This window comes from Lycium barbarum, chromosome 11, assembly GCF_019175385.1.
Source record: "Lycium barbarum isolate Lr01 chromosome 11, ASM1917538v2, whole genome shotgun sequence".
Classification (NCBI taxonomy): domain Eukaryota; kingdom Viridiplantae; phylum Streptophyta; class Magnoliopsida; order Solanales; family Solanaceae; genus Lycium; species Lycium barbarum.
The window spans coordinates 28,343,670-28,358,463 of record NC_083347.1 but is presented as its reverse complement, the minus strand read 5'-3'; positions in this window follow the sequence as shown (position 1 = coordinate 28,358,463).

Here is a 14,794-nt window from a genome sequence, read left to right as displayed (position 1 = left end):
CCGGAGTATCAATTAATTGATCAGCTTGTGACTGGCTTGTTTCGTACTTTGATTAGTCTGTGAGTGGCTTGTTTCGTATCTTGTTGCCTGTGAGTGGCTTGCTGTGATAATGAATTTGTAAGTGAAATACTCGGACTGGTAAATGGTAAAGAGTTAAGTTAATGTGTCCTTCGTTGTTGAATTCTGTGATGACTCTTCAATGTATCTGACTTACTTTATTCCTGGGTTTGGAACTGCTATTTTCATTGATATCATTTTATAAATTTTATTCATCATATCTTGTTTTGTTAACTATTGCCCCTTAGACACTCATTGTGTACCCAGTACTCAGGCATACCATTGTTGTTTTTTGATGGTATGTTAGGTATCATTGAGGAGCAGGTTCGTGATACGCCTACTACTTAAGAGAACTTGCTGCTTTCGAGACTATTTGGTGAGCCCACATGATTTTTCATGGGGAACCATTCTATCTTTACATTTTTTTTCGTATTTTAGTTTCGGACTGCGTCCCGATATTTTTAGACACTCTTTATTATCTTTGAAGCCCCATAGATAGTATACATTCTTGTGGGTAGTTATCGATTTGTTTAACTCTTGGGCACGTGATACGTTTGATTTAGTTTTATATTATTAAAGACTTCCGCTAATACATAGCTCATGATTCGTTTGAATTTATTTTTATAAACTGTTGGAGGTGATTATTGAACCTGGCGGGTTCAAGTGTTATTATTGCATCTTTTAGGTTCTTCCGATGTTGTTCATGACGTCGGATGCTGGTCACATCTAGGGAGGGTTTTGGGGCGTGACAAGCTTGGTATCAGAGCCTAGGTTTAAATGTGTCCTAGGAGTTGTCTGTTTCTATGGAGCTGTGTCTAGTGGTGTCTTCCTTGTGCAGCCTGATCACCTGTATGATCAAAAGACTACTAGGGAATTTATAGGTGTTTCTCATTCTTCTTTATTCTAGATTGTGCTATAGAGCTTGAACTTCCTTTAGGATTGTTCTGATGTGTTTGTTACTCGTGCCTTGTGTTTGTTACTTCTTCTACTAGCAAAAAGTCGTCAAACGAAGAAAACGTGCCTCTCCTATTTCCTTTCTATTGCTACTAATACGAATAACTTTTTCCAGAGTAAGTTTTACTATATTTTGTGTATGTAATAATTTTGGCACCCCTATTTCTGTGGATTTTTTGTATACAATGATTTTGGCACTCCTATTTCTGTGGATATGAATTTCAGTACTTCTATATTCCATTATCTCGCTTTATTTTGAAAATAATCTTTTACACCACAAGACATGTTAGGATATTACGAGGAGAAAAGCTAGTAATATTACAAAATGCCGTGGAATAATTTGAGCTAATATGATTCTGCTTTTCAACTCATTATTTTGACTGTAAAGTTCTGACACCTTGATGCTTAAGACTCGATTAATTTTATATTCCTTTTACTATTAAATTCACTAAAAGGTGGTGGAATGTCGGAGAAAACAATAGTAATAAAGGTGGAATCTGAAGTAAATTTTTTGGCATCTCTCTTAGCAGTAGGTTAAGTAACTGCAAAACTATGAACTATAACATCTAATACTATTAGTTATTTGAGGCCTCACAACAAAGTGAATCTGAATTTATACTTTGTGTGGCAAATGGGTGGAAAGTAGGGGTAAGGGGGAAACATTTGAAGAAAACAATTCGCTAATAGGGGTTGGCTCGCCCATAACCACAACCACCTTCTCACTGGCCCCCACTCCTCCTCTTCTACTTGAAAAAATAGTCAAACGAAGAAAAGGCGTCTCTCCTATTTCCTTTCTAATGCAACTAATACAAATAGCTTTTTCCAGAATAAGTTTTTATTATATTTTGTGTATATAATAATTTTGCAACTCCAATTTCTGTGGATTTTGTGTATATAATTATTTTAGCACTCCTATTTCTGTGGATATGAATTTCGATATTTCTATATTACATTCTCTCGCTTTATTTGGAAAATAGTCTTTCATACCATAAGACATGTTAGGACGCTACGAGGAGAAAAGCTAGTAATATTACACTATGCCGTGGAATAATTTGGGCTAATATGATTATACTTTTCGACTCATTAGTTTGACTGTAAAATTCTAACACCGTGATGCGTAAGACTTCATTAGTCTTATATTTCTTTTACTATTAAATTCACTAAAAGGTGATGGAAGGTCAAAGAAAACAATAGTAATAAAGGTGGAATCCGAAGTAATTTTTTTTGCACGTCTCTTAGTATTAGGTTAAGTAACTGCAAAGCTATGAACTATAACATCTAATACTATTAGTTATGTGAGGCCTCACAACAAAGTGAATCTGAATTTATACTTTGATTGGCAAATGGGTGGAGAGTAGGGGCAAGGGGGGAACATTTGGGGAAAAAAATTTGCTAATGGGGGGTGGCCCCCCCACAAGCACTGCCACCTCCTCACTGGCCCCCACTCCTCCTCTTCTACTTGCAAAAAATAGTCAAACGAAGAAAAGACGTCTCTCCTATTTCCTTTCTACTACTACTAATACCAATAACTTTTTCCAGAATAAGTTTTTTCTATATTTTGTGTATATAATAATTTTGCCACTCCAATTTCTGTGAATTTTGTGCATATGATAATTTTATCACTCGTATTTTTGTCGATATGAATTTTGGTATTTCAAAACTCAATATTCTCAATTTATTTCGAAAATAATCTTTTATACCATAAGACATGTTAGGACGTTGCGAGGAGAAAAGCTAGTAATATTACACTATGCCGTGGAATAATATGGGCTAATATGATTGTACTTTTCAACTCATTATTTTGATTGTAAATTTCTGACACCGTGATGCTTAAGACTCAATTAGTTTCATATTTCTTTTACTATTAAATTCACTAAAAGATGGTGGAATGTTGAAGAAAACAATAGTAATAAAGGAAGAACCCGAAGTAATTTTTTTGGCACGTCTCTTAGCAATAGGTTAAGTAACTGCAAAGCAATGAACTATAACATCTAATACTATTAGTTATTTGAGGCGTCACAACAAAGTGAATCTGAGTTTATACTTTGAGTGGCAAATGGATGAAAAGCAGGGGTGAGGGGGGCAACATTTGAAGAAAACAATTTTCTAATAAGGGGTGGCCCACCCACAGGCACAACCACCTCCTAACAGACACCACTCCTCCTCTTCTACTAGGAAAAAATAGCCTAATAAAGAAACGACGCCTCTCCTATTTCCTTTCTACTACTACTAATACCAATAAGTGTTTACTATATTGTGTATATTATAATTTTCCACTCCTTTTTCTGTGGATTTTGTGTATATGATAATTTTACCACTCCTATTTCTGTGGATATGAATTTCGGTATTTCTATATTCCATTTTCTCGATTTATTAGGAAAATAATCTTTTATACCCGAAGACATGTTAGGATGTTACGAGGAGAAAAGCTAGTAATATTACTCTATGCCGTGGAATAATTTGAGCAAATCTGATTCTACTTTTCAACTCATTATTTTTATTGTAAATTTCTGACACCGTGATGCTTAAGACTCAATTAGTTTTATGATTCTTTTACTATTAAATTCACTAAAAGGTGGTGGAATGTCGAAGAAAACAATAGTAATAAAGGTGAAGTCCGAATTAAATTTTTTGGCACGTCTCTTAGTAGTAGGTTAAGTAACTGCAAAGCAATGAACTATAATATTTAATTCTACTAGTTATGTGAGGCCTCACAACAAACTGAATCTGAATTTATACTTTGAGTGGCAAATGGGTGTAGAGCAGGGGTAAGGGGGCAACATTTGAGGGAAAAAAATCGCTGAAGGGGGAGTGGCCCCCCCACAAGCACTGCCACCTCCTCACTCGCCCCCACTCCTCCTAATCTTCTGCAAAACATAGCCAAATGAAGAAAAGGCGTCTCCCCTATTTCCTTTCTACTCTTACTAATACCAATAACTTTTTCCAGAATAAGTTTTTTCTATATTTTGTGTATATAATAATTTTACTACTCCTATTTCTGTGAATTTTGTGCATATGATAATTTTACTACTCCTATTTTTGTGGATATGAATTTTGGTATTTCAATATTCCATTTTCTCGTTTTATTTGGAAAATAATCTTTTATACCGTAAGACATGTTAGGACGTTGCGAGGAGAAAAGCTAGTAATATTACACTATGCCGTGGAATAATATGGGCTAATATGATTCTACTTTTCAACTCATTATTTTGATTGTAAATTTCTGACACCGTGATGCTTAACACTCAATTAGTTTTATATTTCTTTTACTATTAAATTCACTAAAAGGTGGTGGAATGTCGAAGAAAACAATAGCAATAAAGGTGGACTCCGATGTAAATGTTTTGGCCCGTCTCTTAGTAGTAGGTTAAATAACTGCAAAGCAATGAACTATAACATATAATTCTACTATTTGTGTGAGGCCTCACCACAAAGTGAATCTGAATTTATACTTTGTATGGCAAATGGGTGTAGAGCAGGGGTAAGGGGGCAACATTTGAGGAAAAAAATTCGCTAATGGGGAGTGGCCCCCCCACAAGCACTGCCACCTCCTCACTGGCCCCTACTCCTCCTGAACTTCTGCAAAACATAGCCAAACGAAGAAAAGGCGTCTCTCCTATTTCCTTTCTACTACTACTAATACCAATAACTTTTTCCAAAATAAGTTTTTTCTATATTTTGTGTATATAATAATTTTGCCACTCCTATTTCTGTGAATTTTGTGCATATGATAATTTTACGTCTCCTATTTTTGTGGATATGAATTTTGGTATTTCAATATTCCATTTTATCGCTTTATTTGGAAAATAATCTTTTATACCGTAAGACATGTTAGGACGTTGCGAGGAGAAAAGCTAGTAATATTACACTACGCCGTGGAATAATATGTGCTAATATGATTATACTTTTCAGCCCATTATTTTGATGGTAAATTTCAAACACCGTGATGCTTAAGACTAAACTAGTTTCATATTTCTTTTACTATTAAATTCACTAAAAGATGGTGGAATGTCGAAGAAAACAATAGTAATAAAGGTGGAATCCGAAGTAAATTTTTTGGCACGTCTCTTAGTAGTAGATTAAGTAACTGCAAAGCAATGAACTATAACATCGAATTCTACAAGTTATGTGAGGCCTCACAACAAAGTGAATCTGAATTTATACTTCGAGTGGCAAATGGGTGGAGAGCAGGGGTAAGGGGGCAACATTTCAAGAAAACAATTTCTAATAGGGGGTTGCCCACCCACGGGCACAACCACCTCCTAACAGTCCTCCACTCCTCCTTTTCTACTAGCAAAAAATAGCCAAATAAAGAAACGACGTCTCTCCTATTTCCTTTCTACTGCTACTAATAACAATAAGTTTTGCCAGAATAAGTTTTTTCTATATTTTGTGTATATAATAATTTTGCCACTCCTATTTGTATGAATTTTATGTATATGATAATTTTACCACTCCTATTTTTGTGGATATGAATTTTAGTATTTCAATATTCAATTTTCTCGCTTTATTTGGAAAATAATCTTTTATACCATAAGACATGTTAGGACGTTGCGAGGAGAAAAGCTAGTAATATTACACTATGTCGTGGAATAATATGGCTAATATGATTCTGCTTTTCAACTCATTATTTTGATTGTAAATTTCTGACACCGTGATGCTTAAGACTCAATTAGTTTTATATTTCTTTACTATTAAATTCACAAAAAGGTGGTGGAATGTCGAAGAAAAAAATAGTAATAAAGGTGGAATCCGATGTAAATTTTTTGGCACGTCTCTTAGTAGTAGGTTAAGTAACTGCAAAGCAATGAACTATAACATCTAATTCTACTAGTTGTATGAGGCCTCACAACAAAGTGAATATGAATTTATACTTTGAATGGCAAATGGGTGGAGAGCAGGGATAAGGGGACAACATTTGAGGAAACAAATTCGCTAATGGGGGGTGGCCCCCCCACAAGAACTGCCACATCCTCACTGGCCCCCACTCCTCATGATCTTCTACATGCAAAAAATAGCCAAATTTAGAACAGGCATCTCTCCCATTTCTTTTCTACTACTACTAATACCAATAACTTTTTCCAGAATAAGTTTTTTCTATATTTTGTGTATATAATAATTTTACTACTCCTATTTCTGTGAATTTTGTGCATATGATAATTTTACTACTCCTATTTTTGTGGATATGAATTTTGGTATTTCAATATTCCATTTTCTCGTTTTATTTGGAAAATAATCTTTTATACCGTAAGACATGTTAGGACGTTGCGAGGAGAAAAGCTAGTAATATTACACTATGCCGTGGAATAATATGGGCTAATATGATTCTACTTTTCAACTCATTATTTTGATTGTAAATTTCTGACACCGTGATGCTTAACACTCAATTAGTTTTATATTTCTTTTACTATTAAATTCACTAAAAGGTGGTGGAATGTCGAAGAAAACAATAGCAATAAAGGTGGACTCCGATGTAAATGTTTTGGCCTGTCTCTTAGTAGTAGGTTAAATAACTGCAAAGCAATGAACTATAACATATAATTCTACTATTTGTGTGAGGCCTCACCACAAAGTGAATCTGAATTTATACTTTGTATGGCAAATGGGTGTAGAGCAGGGGTAAGGGGGCAACATTTGAGGAAAAAAATTCGCTAATGGGGAGTGGCCCCCCCACAAGCACTGCCACCTCCTCACTGGCCCCTACTCCTCCTGAACTTCTGCAAAACATAGCCAAACGAAGAAAAGGCGTCTCTCCTATTTCCTTTCTACTACTACTAATACCAATAACTTTTTCCAAAATAAGTTTTTTCTATATTTTGTGTATATAATAATTTTGCCACTCCTATTTCTGTGAATTTTGTGCGTATGATAATTTTACGTCTCCTATTTTTGTGGATATGAATTTTGGTATTTCAATATTCCATTTTATCGCTTTATTTGGAAAATAATCTTTTATACCGTAAGACATGTTAGGACGTTGCGAGGAGAAAAGCTAGTAATATTACACTACGCCGTGGAATAATATGTGCTAATATGATTATACTTTTCAGCCCATTATTTTGATGGTAAATTTCAAACACCGTGATGCTTAAGACTAAACTAGTTTCATATTTCTTTTACTATTAAATTCACTAAAAGATGGTGGAATGTCGAAGAAAACAATAGTAATAAAGGTGGAATCCGAAGTAAATTTTTTGGCACGTCTCTTAGTAGTAGATTAAGTAACTGCAAAGCAATGAACTATAACATCGAATTCTACAAGTTATGTGAGGCCTCACAACAAAGTGAATCTGAATTTATACTTCGAGTGGCAAATGGGTGGAGAGCAGGGGTAAGGGGGCAACATTTCAAGAAAACAATTTCTAATAGGGGGTTGCCCACCCACGGGCACAACCACCTCCTAACAGTCCTCCACTCCTCCTTTTCTACTAGCAAAAAATAGCCAAATAAAGAAACGACGTCTCTCCTATTTCCTTTCTACTGCTACTAATAACAATAAGTTTTGCCAGAATAAGTTTTTTCTATATTTTGTGTATATAATAATTTTGCCACTCCTATTTGTATGAATTTTATGTATATGATAATTTTACCACTCCTATTTTTGTGGATATGAATTTTAGTATTTCAATATTCAATTTTCTCGCTTTATTTGGAAAATAATCTTTTATACCATAAGACATGTTAGGACGTTGCGAGGAGAAAAGCTAGTAATATTACACTATGCCGTGGAATAATATGGCTAATATGATTCTGCTTTTCAACTCATTATTTTGATTGTAAATTTCTGACACCGTGATGCTTAAGACTCAATTAGTTTTATATTTCTTTACTATTAAATTCACAAAAAGGTGGTGGAATGTCGAAGAAAAAAATAGTAATAAAGGTGGAATCCGATGTAAATTTTTTGGCACGTCTCTTAGTAGTAGGTTAAGTAACTGCAAAGCAATGAACTATAACATCTAATTCTACTAGTTGTATGAGGCCTCACAACAAAGTGAATATGAATTTATACTTTGAATGGCAAATGGGTGGAGAGCAGGGATAAGGGGACAACATTTGAGGAAACAAATTCGCTAATGGGGGGTGGCCCCCCCACAAGAACTGCCACATCCTCACTGGCCCCCACTCCTCATGATCTTCTACATGCAAAAAATAGCCAAATTTAGAACAGGCATCTCTCCCATTTCTTTTCTACTACTACTAATACCAATAACTTTTTCCAGAATAAGTTTTTTCTATATTTTGCGTATATAATAATTTTGCCACTCCTATTTCAGTGAATTTTGTGTATATGATAATTTTACCACTCCTATTTTTGTGGATATGAATTTTGGTATTTCAATATTCAATTTTCTCGCTTTATTTGGAAAATAATCTTTTATACCATAAGACATGTTAGGACGTTGCGAGGAGAAAAGCTAGTAATATTACACTATGCCGTGGAATAATATGGGCTAATATGATTGTACTTTTCAACTCATTATTTTGATTGTAAATTTCTGACACCGTAATGCTTAAGACTCAATTAGTTTCATATTTCTTTTACTATTAAATTCACTAAAAGATGTGGAATGTCGAAGAAAACAATAGTAATAAAGTTGGAATCCGAAGTAAATTTTTTTGCTCGTCTCTTAGCAATAGGTTAAGTAACTGCAAAGCAATGAATTATAACATCTAATACTACTAGTTATGGGTGGTGTCACAACAAAGTGAATCCGAGTTTATACTTTGAGTGGCAAATGGATGGAAAGCAGGGGTGAGGGGGCAACATTTGAAGAATACAATTTTCTAATAAGGGGTGGCCCACCCACAAGCATAACCACCTCGTAACAGTCCCCCACTCCTCTTCTACTAGAAACAAAATAACCAAATAAAGAAACGACGCCTCTCCTATTTCCTTTCTACTGCTACTAATACCAATAAGTTTTTACTATATTGTGTTTATTATCATTTTGCCACTCCTATTTCTTTGGATTTTGTGTATATGATAATTTTACCACTCCTATTTCTGTGGATATGAATTTCGGTATTTCTATATTCCATTTTCTCGCTTTATTTGGAAAATAATCTTTTATACCCGAAGACATGTTAGGACGTTACGAGGAGAAAAGCTTGTAATATTACAATATGCCGTGGAATAATTTGAGCAAATATGATTCTACTTTTCAACTCATTATTTTGATTGTAAATTTCAGACACCGTGATGCTTAAGACTCAATTAGTTTTATATTTCTTTTACTATTAAATTCACTAAAAGGTGGTGGAATGTGGAAGAAAAAAATAGTAATAAAGGTGGAATCCGAAGTAAACTTTTTGGCACATCTCTTAGTAGTAGGTTAAGTAATAGCAAAGCAATGAACTATAATATTTTATTCTACTAGTTATGTGAGGCCTCACAACAAAGTGAATCTGAATTTATACTTTGAGTGGCAAATGTGTGGAGAGTAGGGGTAAGGGGGCTGCATTTGAGGAAATAAATTCGCTAATGGGGGGTGGCCCCGCCCCTACAAGCACTGCCACCTCCTCACGGGCCCCCACTCCTCCTGATCGTCTACTTGCAAAAAATAGCCAAATGAAGAAAAGGCGTCTCTCCTATTTCCTTTCTACTACTACTAATACAAATAACTTTTTCCAAAATAAGTTTTTTCTATATTTTGTGTATATAATAATTTTGCCACTCAAATTTCTCTGAGTTTTTGTATATGATAATTTTACCACTCCAATTTTTGTGGATATGAATTTTTATATTTCAATATTCAATTTTTCGCTTTATTTGTAAAATAATCTTTTATACCGTAAGACATGTTAGGACGTTGCGAGGAGAAAAGCTAGTAATATTACACTATGCCGTTGAATAATATGGGCTAATATGATTATACTTTTCAACTCCTTATTTTGATTGTAAATTTCTGAAACCGTGATTCTTAAGACTCAACTAGTTTCATATTTCTTTTACTACTAAATTCACTAAAAGATGGTGGAATATCGAAGAAAACAATAGTAATAAAGGTGGAATCCGAAGTAAATTTTTTGGCACGTCTCTTAGTAGTAGATTAAGTAACTGCAAAGCAATGAACTATAACATCAAATTCTACAAGTTATGTGAGGCCTCACAACAAAGTGAAACTGAATTTATACTTTGAGTGGCAAATGGGTGGAGAGCAGGGGTAAGGGGGCAACATTTGAAGAAAACAATTTTCTAGTACGGGGTTGCCCACCCACAGGCACAACCACCTCCTAACAGTCCTCCACTCCTCCTTTTCTACTAGCAAAAAATAGCCAAATAAAGAAATGACGCCTCTCCTATTTCCTTTCTACTGCTACTAATACCAATAAGTTTTTACTATATTGTGTTTATTATCATTTTGCCACTCCTATTTCTTTGGATTTTGTGTATATGATAATTTTACCACTCCTATTTCTGTGGATATGAATTTTGGTATTTCTATATTCCATTTTCTCGCTTTATTTGGAGAATAATATTTTATACCCTAAGACATGTTAGGACGTTACGAGGAGAAAAGCTAGTAATATTACACTATACTGTGGAATAATTTGAGCAAATATGATTCTACTTTTCAACTCATTATTTTGATTGTAAATTTCTGACACCGCGATGCTCAAGACTTAATTAGTTTTATAATTCTTTTACTATTAAATTCACTAAAAGGTGGTGGAATGTCGAAGAAAAAAATAGTAATAAAGGTGGAATCCGAAGTAAATTTTTTGGCACGTCTCTTAGTAGTAGGTTAATAACAGCAAAGCAATGAACTATAATATTTAATTCTACTAGTTATGTGAGGCCTCACAACAAAGTGAATCTGAATTTATACTTTGAGTGGCAAATGGGTGGAGAGTAGGGGTAATGGGGCTGCATTTGAGGGGGAAAACTCGCTAATCGGGGGTGGCCCTGCCCCCACAAGCACTGCCACCTCCTCACCGGCCCCCACTCCTTCTGATCTTCTACTTGCAAAAAATAGCCAAATGAAGAAAAGGCGTGTCACCTATTTCCTTTCTACTACTACTAATACCAATAACTTTTTCCAGAATAAGTTTTTTCTATATTTTGTGTATATAATAATTTTGCCACTCCAATTTCTGTGAGTTTTGTGTATATGATAATTTTACCACTCCAATTTTTGTGGATATGAATTTTTATATTTCAATATTCAATTTTTCGCTTTATTTGTAAAATAATCTTTTATACCGTAAGACATGTTAGGACGTTGCGAGGAGAAAAGCTAGTAATATTACACTATGCCGTTGAATAATATGGGCTAATATGATTATACTTTTCAACTCCTTATTTTGATTGTAAATTTCTGAAACCGTGATTCTTAAGACTCAACTAGTTTCATATTTCTTTTACTACTAAATTCACTAAAAGATGGTGGAATATCGAAGAAAACAATAGTAATAAAGGTGGAATCCGAAGTAAATTTTTTGGCACGTCTCTTAGTAGTAGATTAAGTAACTGCAAAGCAATGAACTATAACATAAAATTCTACAAGTTATGTGAGGCCTCACAACAAAGTGAAACTGAATTTATACTTTGAGTGGAAAATGGGTGGAGAGCAGGGGTAAGGGGGCAACATTTGAAGAAAACAATTTTCTAGTACGGGGTTGCCCACCCACAGGCACAACCACCTCCTAACAGTCCTCCACTCCTCCTTTTCTACTAGCACAAAATAGCCAAATAAAGAAATGACGCCTCTCCTATTTCCTTTCTACTGCTACTAATACCAATAAGTTTTTACTATATTGTGTTTATTATCATTTTGCCACTCCTATTTCTTTGGATTTTGTGTATATGATAATTTTACCACTCCTATTTCTGTGGATATGAATTTTGGTATTTCTATATTCCATTTTCTCGCTTTATTTGGAGAATAATATTTTATACCCTAAGACATGTTAGGACGTTACGAGGAGAAAAGCTAGTAATATTACACTATACTGTGGAATAATTTGAGCAAATATGATTCTACTTTTCAACTCATTATTTTGATTGTAAATTTCTGACACCGCGATGCTCAAGACTCAATTAGTTTTATAATTCTTTTACTATTAAATTCACTAAAAGGTGGTGGAATGTCGAAGAAAAAAATAGTAATAAAGGTGGAATCCGAAGTAAATTTTTTGGCACGTCTCTTAGTAGTAGGTTAATAACAGCAAAGCAATGAACTATAATATTTAATTCTACTAGTTATGTGAGGCCTCACAACAAAGTGAATCTGAATTTATACTTTGAGTGGCAAATGGGTGGAGAGTAGGGGTAATGGGGCTGCATTTGAGGGGGAAAACTCGCTAATCGGGGTTGGCCCTGCCCCCACAAGCACTGCCACCTCCTCACCGGCCCCCACTCCTTCTGATCTTCTATTTGCAAAAAATAGCCAAATGAAGAAAAGGCGTGTCTCCTATTTCCTTTCTACTACTACTAATACCAATAACTTTTTCCAGAATAAGTTTTTTCTATATTTTGTGTATATAATAATTTTGCCACTCCAATTTCTGTGAGTTTTGTGTATATGATAATTTTACCACTCCTATTTTTGTGGATATGAATTTTGATATTTCAATATTCAATTTTTCGCTTTATTTGGAAAATAATCTTTTATACCGTAAGACATGTTAGGACGTTGCGAGGAGAAAAGCTAGTAATATTACACTATGCCGTGGAATAATATGGGCTAATATGATTATACTTTTCAACTCATTATTTTGATTGTCAATTTCTGACACCGTGATTCTTAAGACTCAACTAGTTTCATATTTCTTTTACTATTAAATTCACTAAAAGATGATGGAATGTCGAAGAAAACAATTGTAATAAAGGTGGAATCCGAAGTAAATATTTTGGCACGTCTCTTAGTAGTAGATTAAGTAACTGCAAAGCAATGAACTATAACATCAAATTCTACAAGTTATGCGAGGCCTCACAACAAAGTGAAACTGAATTTATACTTTGAGTGGCAAATGGGAGGAGAGCAGGGGTAAGGGGGCAACATTTCAAGAAAACAATTTTCTAGTAGGGGGTTGCCCACCCACAGGCACAACCACCTCCTAACAGTCCTCCACTCCTCCTTTTCTCCTAGCAAAAAATAGCCAAATAAAGAAATGACGCCTCTCCTATTTCCTTTCTACTGCTGCTAATACCAATACGTTTTTACTATATTGTGTTTATTATCATTTTGCCACTCCTATTTCTTTGGATTTTGTGTATATGATAATTTTACCACTCCTATTTCTGTGGATATGAATTTCGGTATTTCTTTATTCCATTTTCTCGCTTTATTTGGAAAATAATATTTTTATACCCTAAGACATGTTAGGACGTTACGAGGAGAAAAGCTAGTAATATTACACTATACTGTGGAATAATTTGAGCAAATATGATTCTAGTTTTCAACTCATTATTTTGATTGTAAATTTCTGACACCGTGATGCTCAAGACTCAATTAGTTTTATAATTCTTTTACTATTAAATTCACTAAAAGGTGGTGGAATGTCGAAGAAAAAAATAGTTATAAAGGTGGAATCCGAAGTAAATTTTTTGGCACGTCTCTTAGTAGTAGGTTAATAACAGCAAATCAATGAACTATAATATTTAATTCTACTAGTTATGTGAGGCCTTACAACAAAGTGAATCTGAATTTATACTTTGAGTGGCAAATGGGTGGAGAGTAGGGGTATTGGGGCAACATTTGAGGGAAAAAATCGCTAATGGGGGGTGGGCCCCCACAAGCACAGTCGCCTCCTCCCTGGCCCCCACTCCTCCTCTTCTACTTGCTTAAAATAGCCAAACGAAGAAAAGACGCCTCTCCTATTTCCTTTCTACTGCTACTAATACCAATAACTTTTTCCAGAATAAGTTTTTACTATATTTTGTGTATATTATAATTTTGCCACTCCAATTTCTGTGGATTTTGTGTATATGATAATTTTACCACTCCTATTTATGAGGATATGAATTTCGGTATTTCAATATTCCATTATCTCGCTTTAATTGGAAAATAATCTTTTATGCCCTAAGACATGGTAGGACATTACGAGGAGAAATGTAAGAAATATTACACTATGCCGTGGAATAATTTGAGCTAATATGATTATACTTTTCAGCTCATTATTTTGATTGTAAATTTTTGACATTGTGATGCTTAAGACTCAATTAGTTTTATATTTATTTTGCACTTAAATTCACTAAAAGGTGATGGAAAGTCAAAGACAACAATAGTAATAAAGGTGGAATCTAAAGCAAATTTTTTGGCAGGTCTCTTAGTAGTAGGTTATGTAACTGCAAAGCAATGGACTATAACATCTAATATGACTAGTTATATGAGGCCTCAGAACAAAGTAAATTTGAATTTATACTTTGAGTGGCATATGGATGGAAAGTTGGGGTAAGGGTGCAACATTTGAAGAAAGAAATTCGCTAATAGGGGGTGACAGGGGGTGGCCCGCACACAAGCACAACCGCCTCCTCCCTGGCCCCCACTCCTCCTCTTCTACTAGCAAAAAATAGCCAAACGGAGAAAAGGCGTTTCTCCTATTTCCTTTCTACTGCTACTAATACCAATAAATTTTGCCAGAATAGGTTTTTACTAAGTTTTGGGTATTTAATAATTTTCCCACTCCTATTTATGTGGATTTTGTGTATATAATAATTTTGCCACTCCTATTTCTGAGGATATGAATTTCGGTATTTCAATATTCCATTTTCTCGCTTTAATTGGAAAATAATCTTTTATGCCCTAAGACATGTTAGGACGTTACAAAGAGAAAA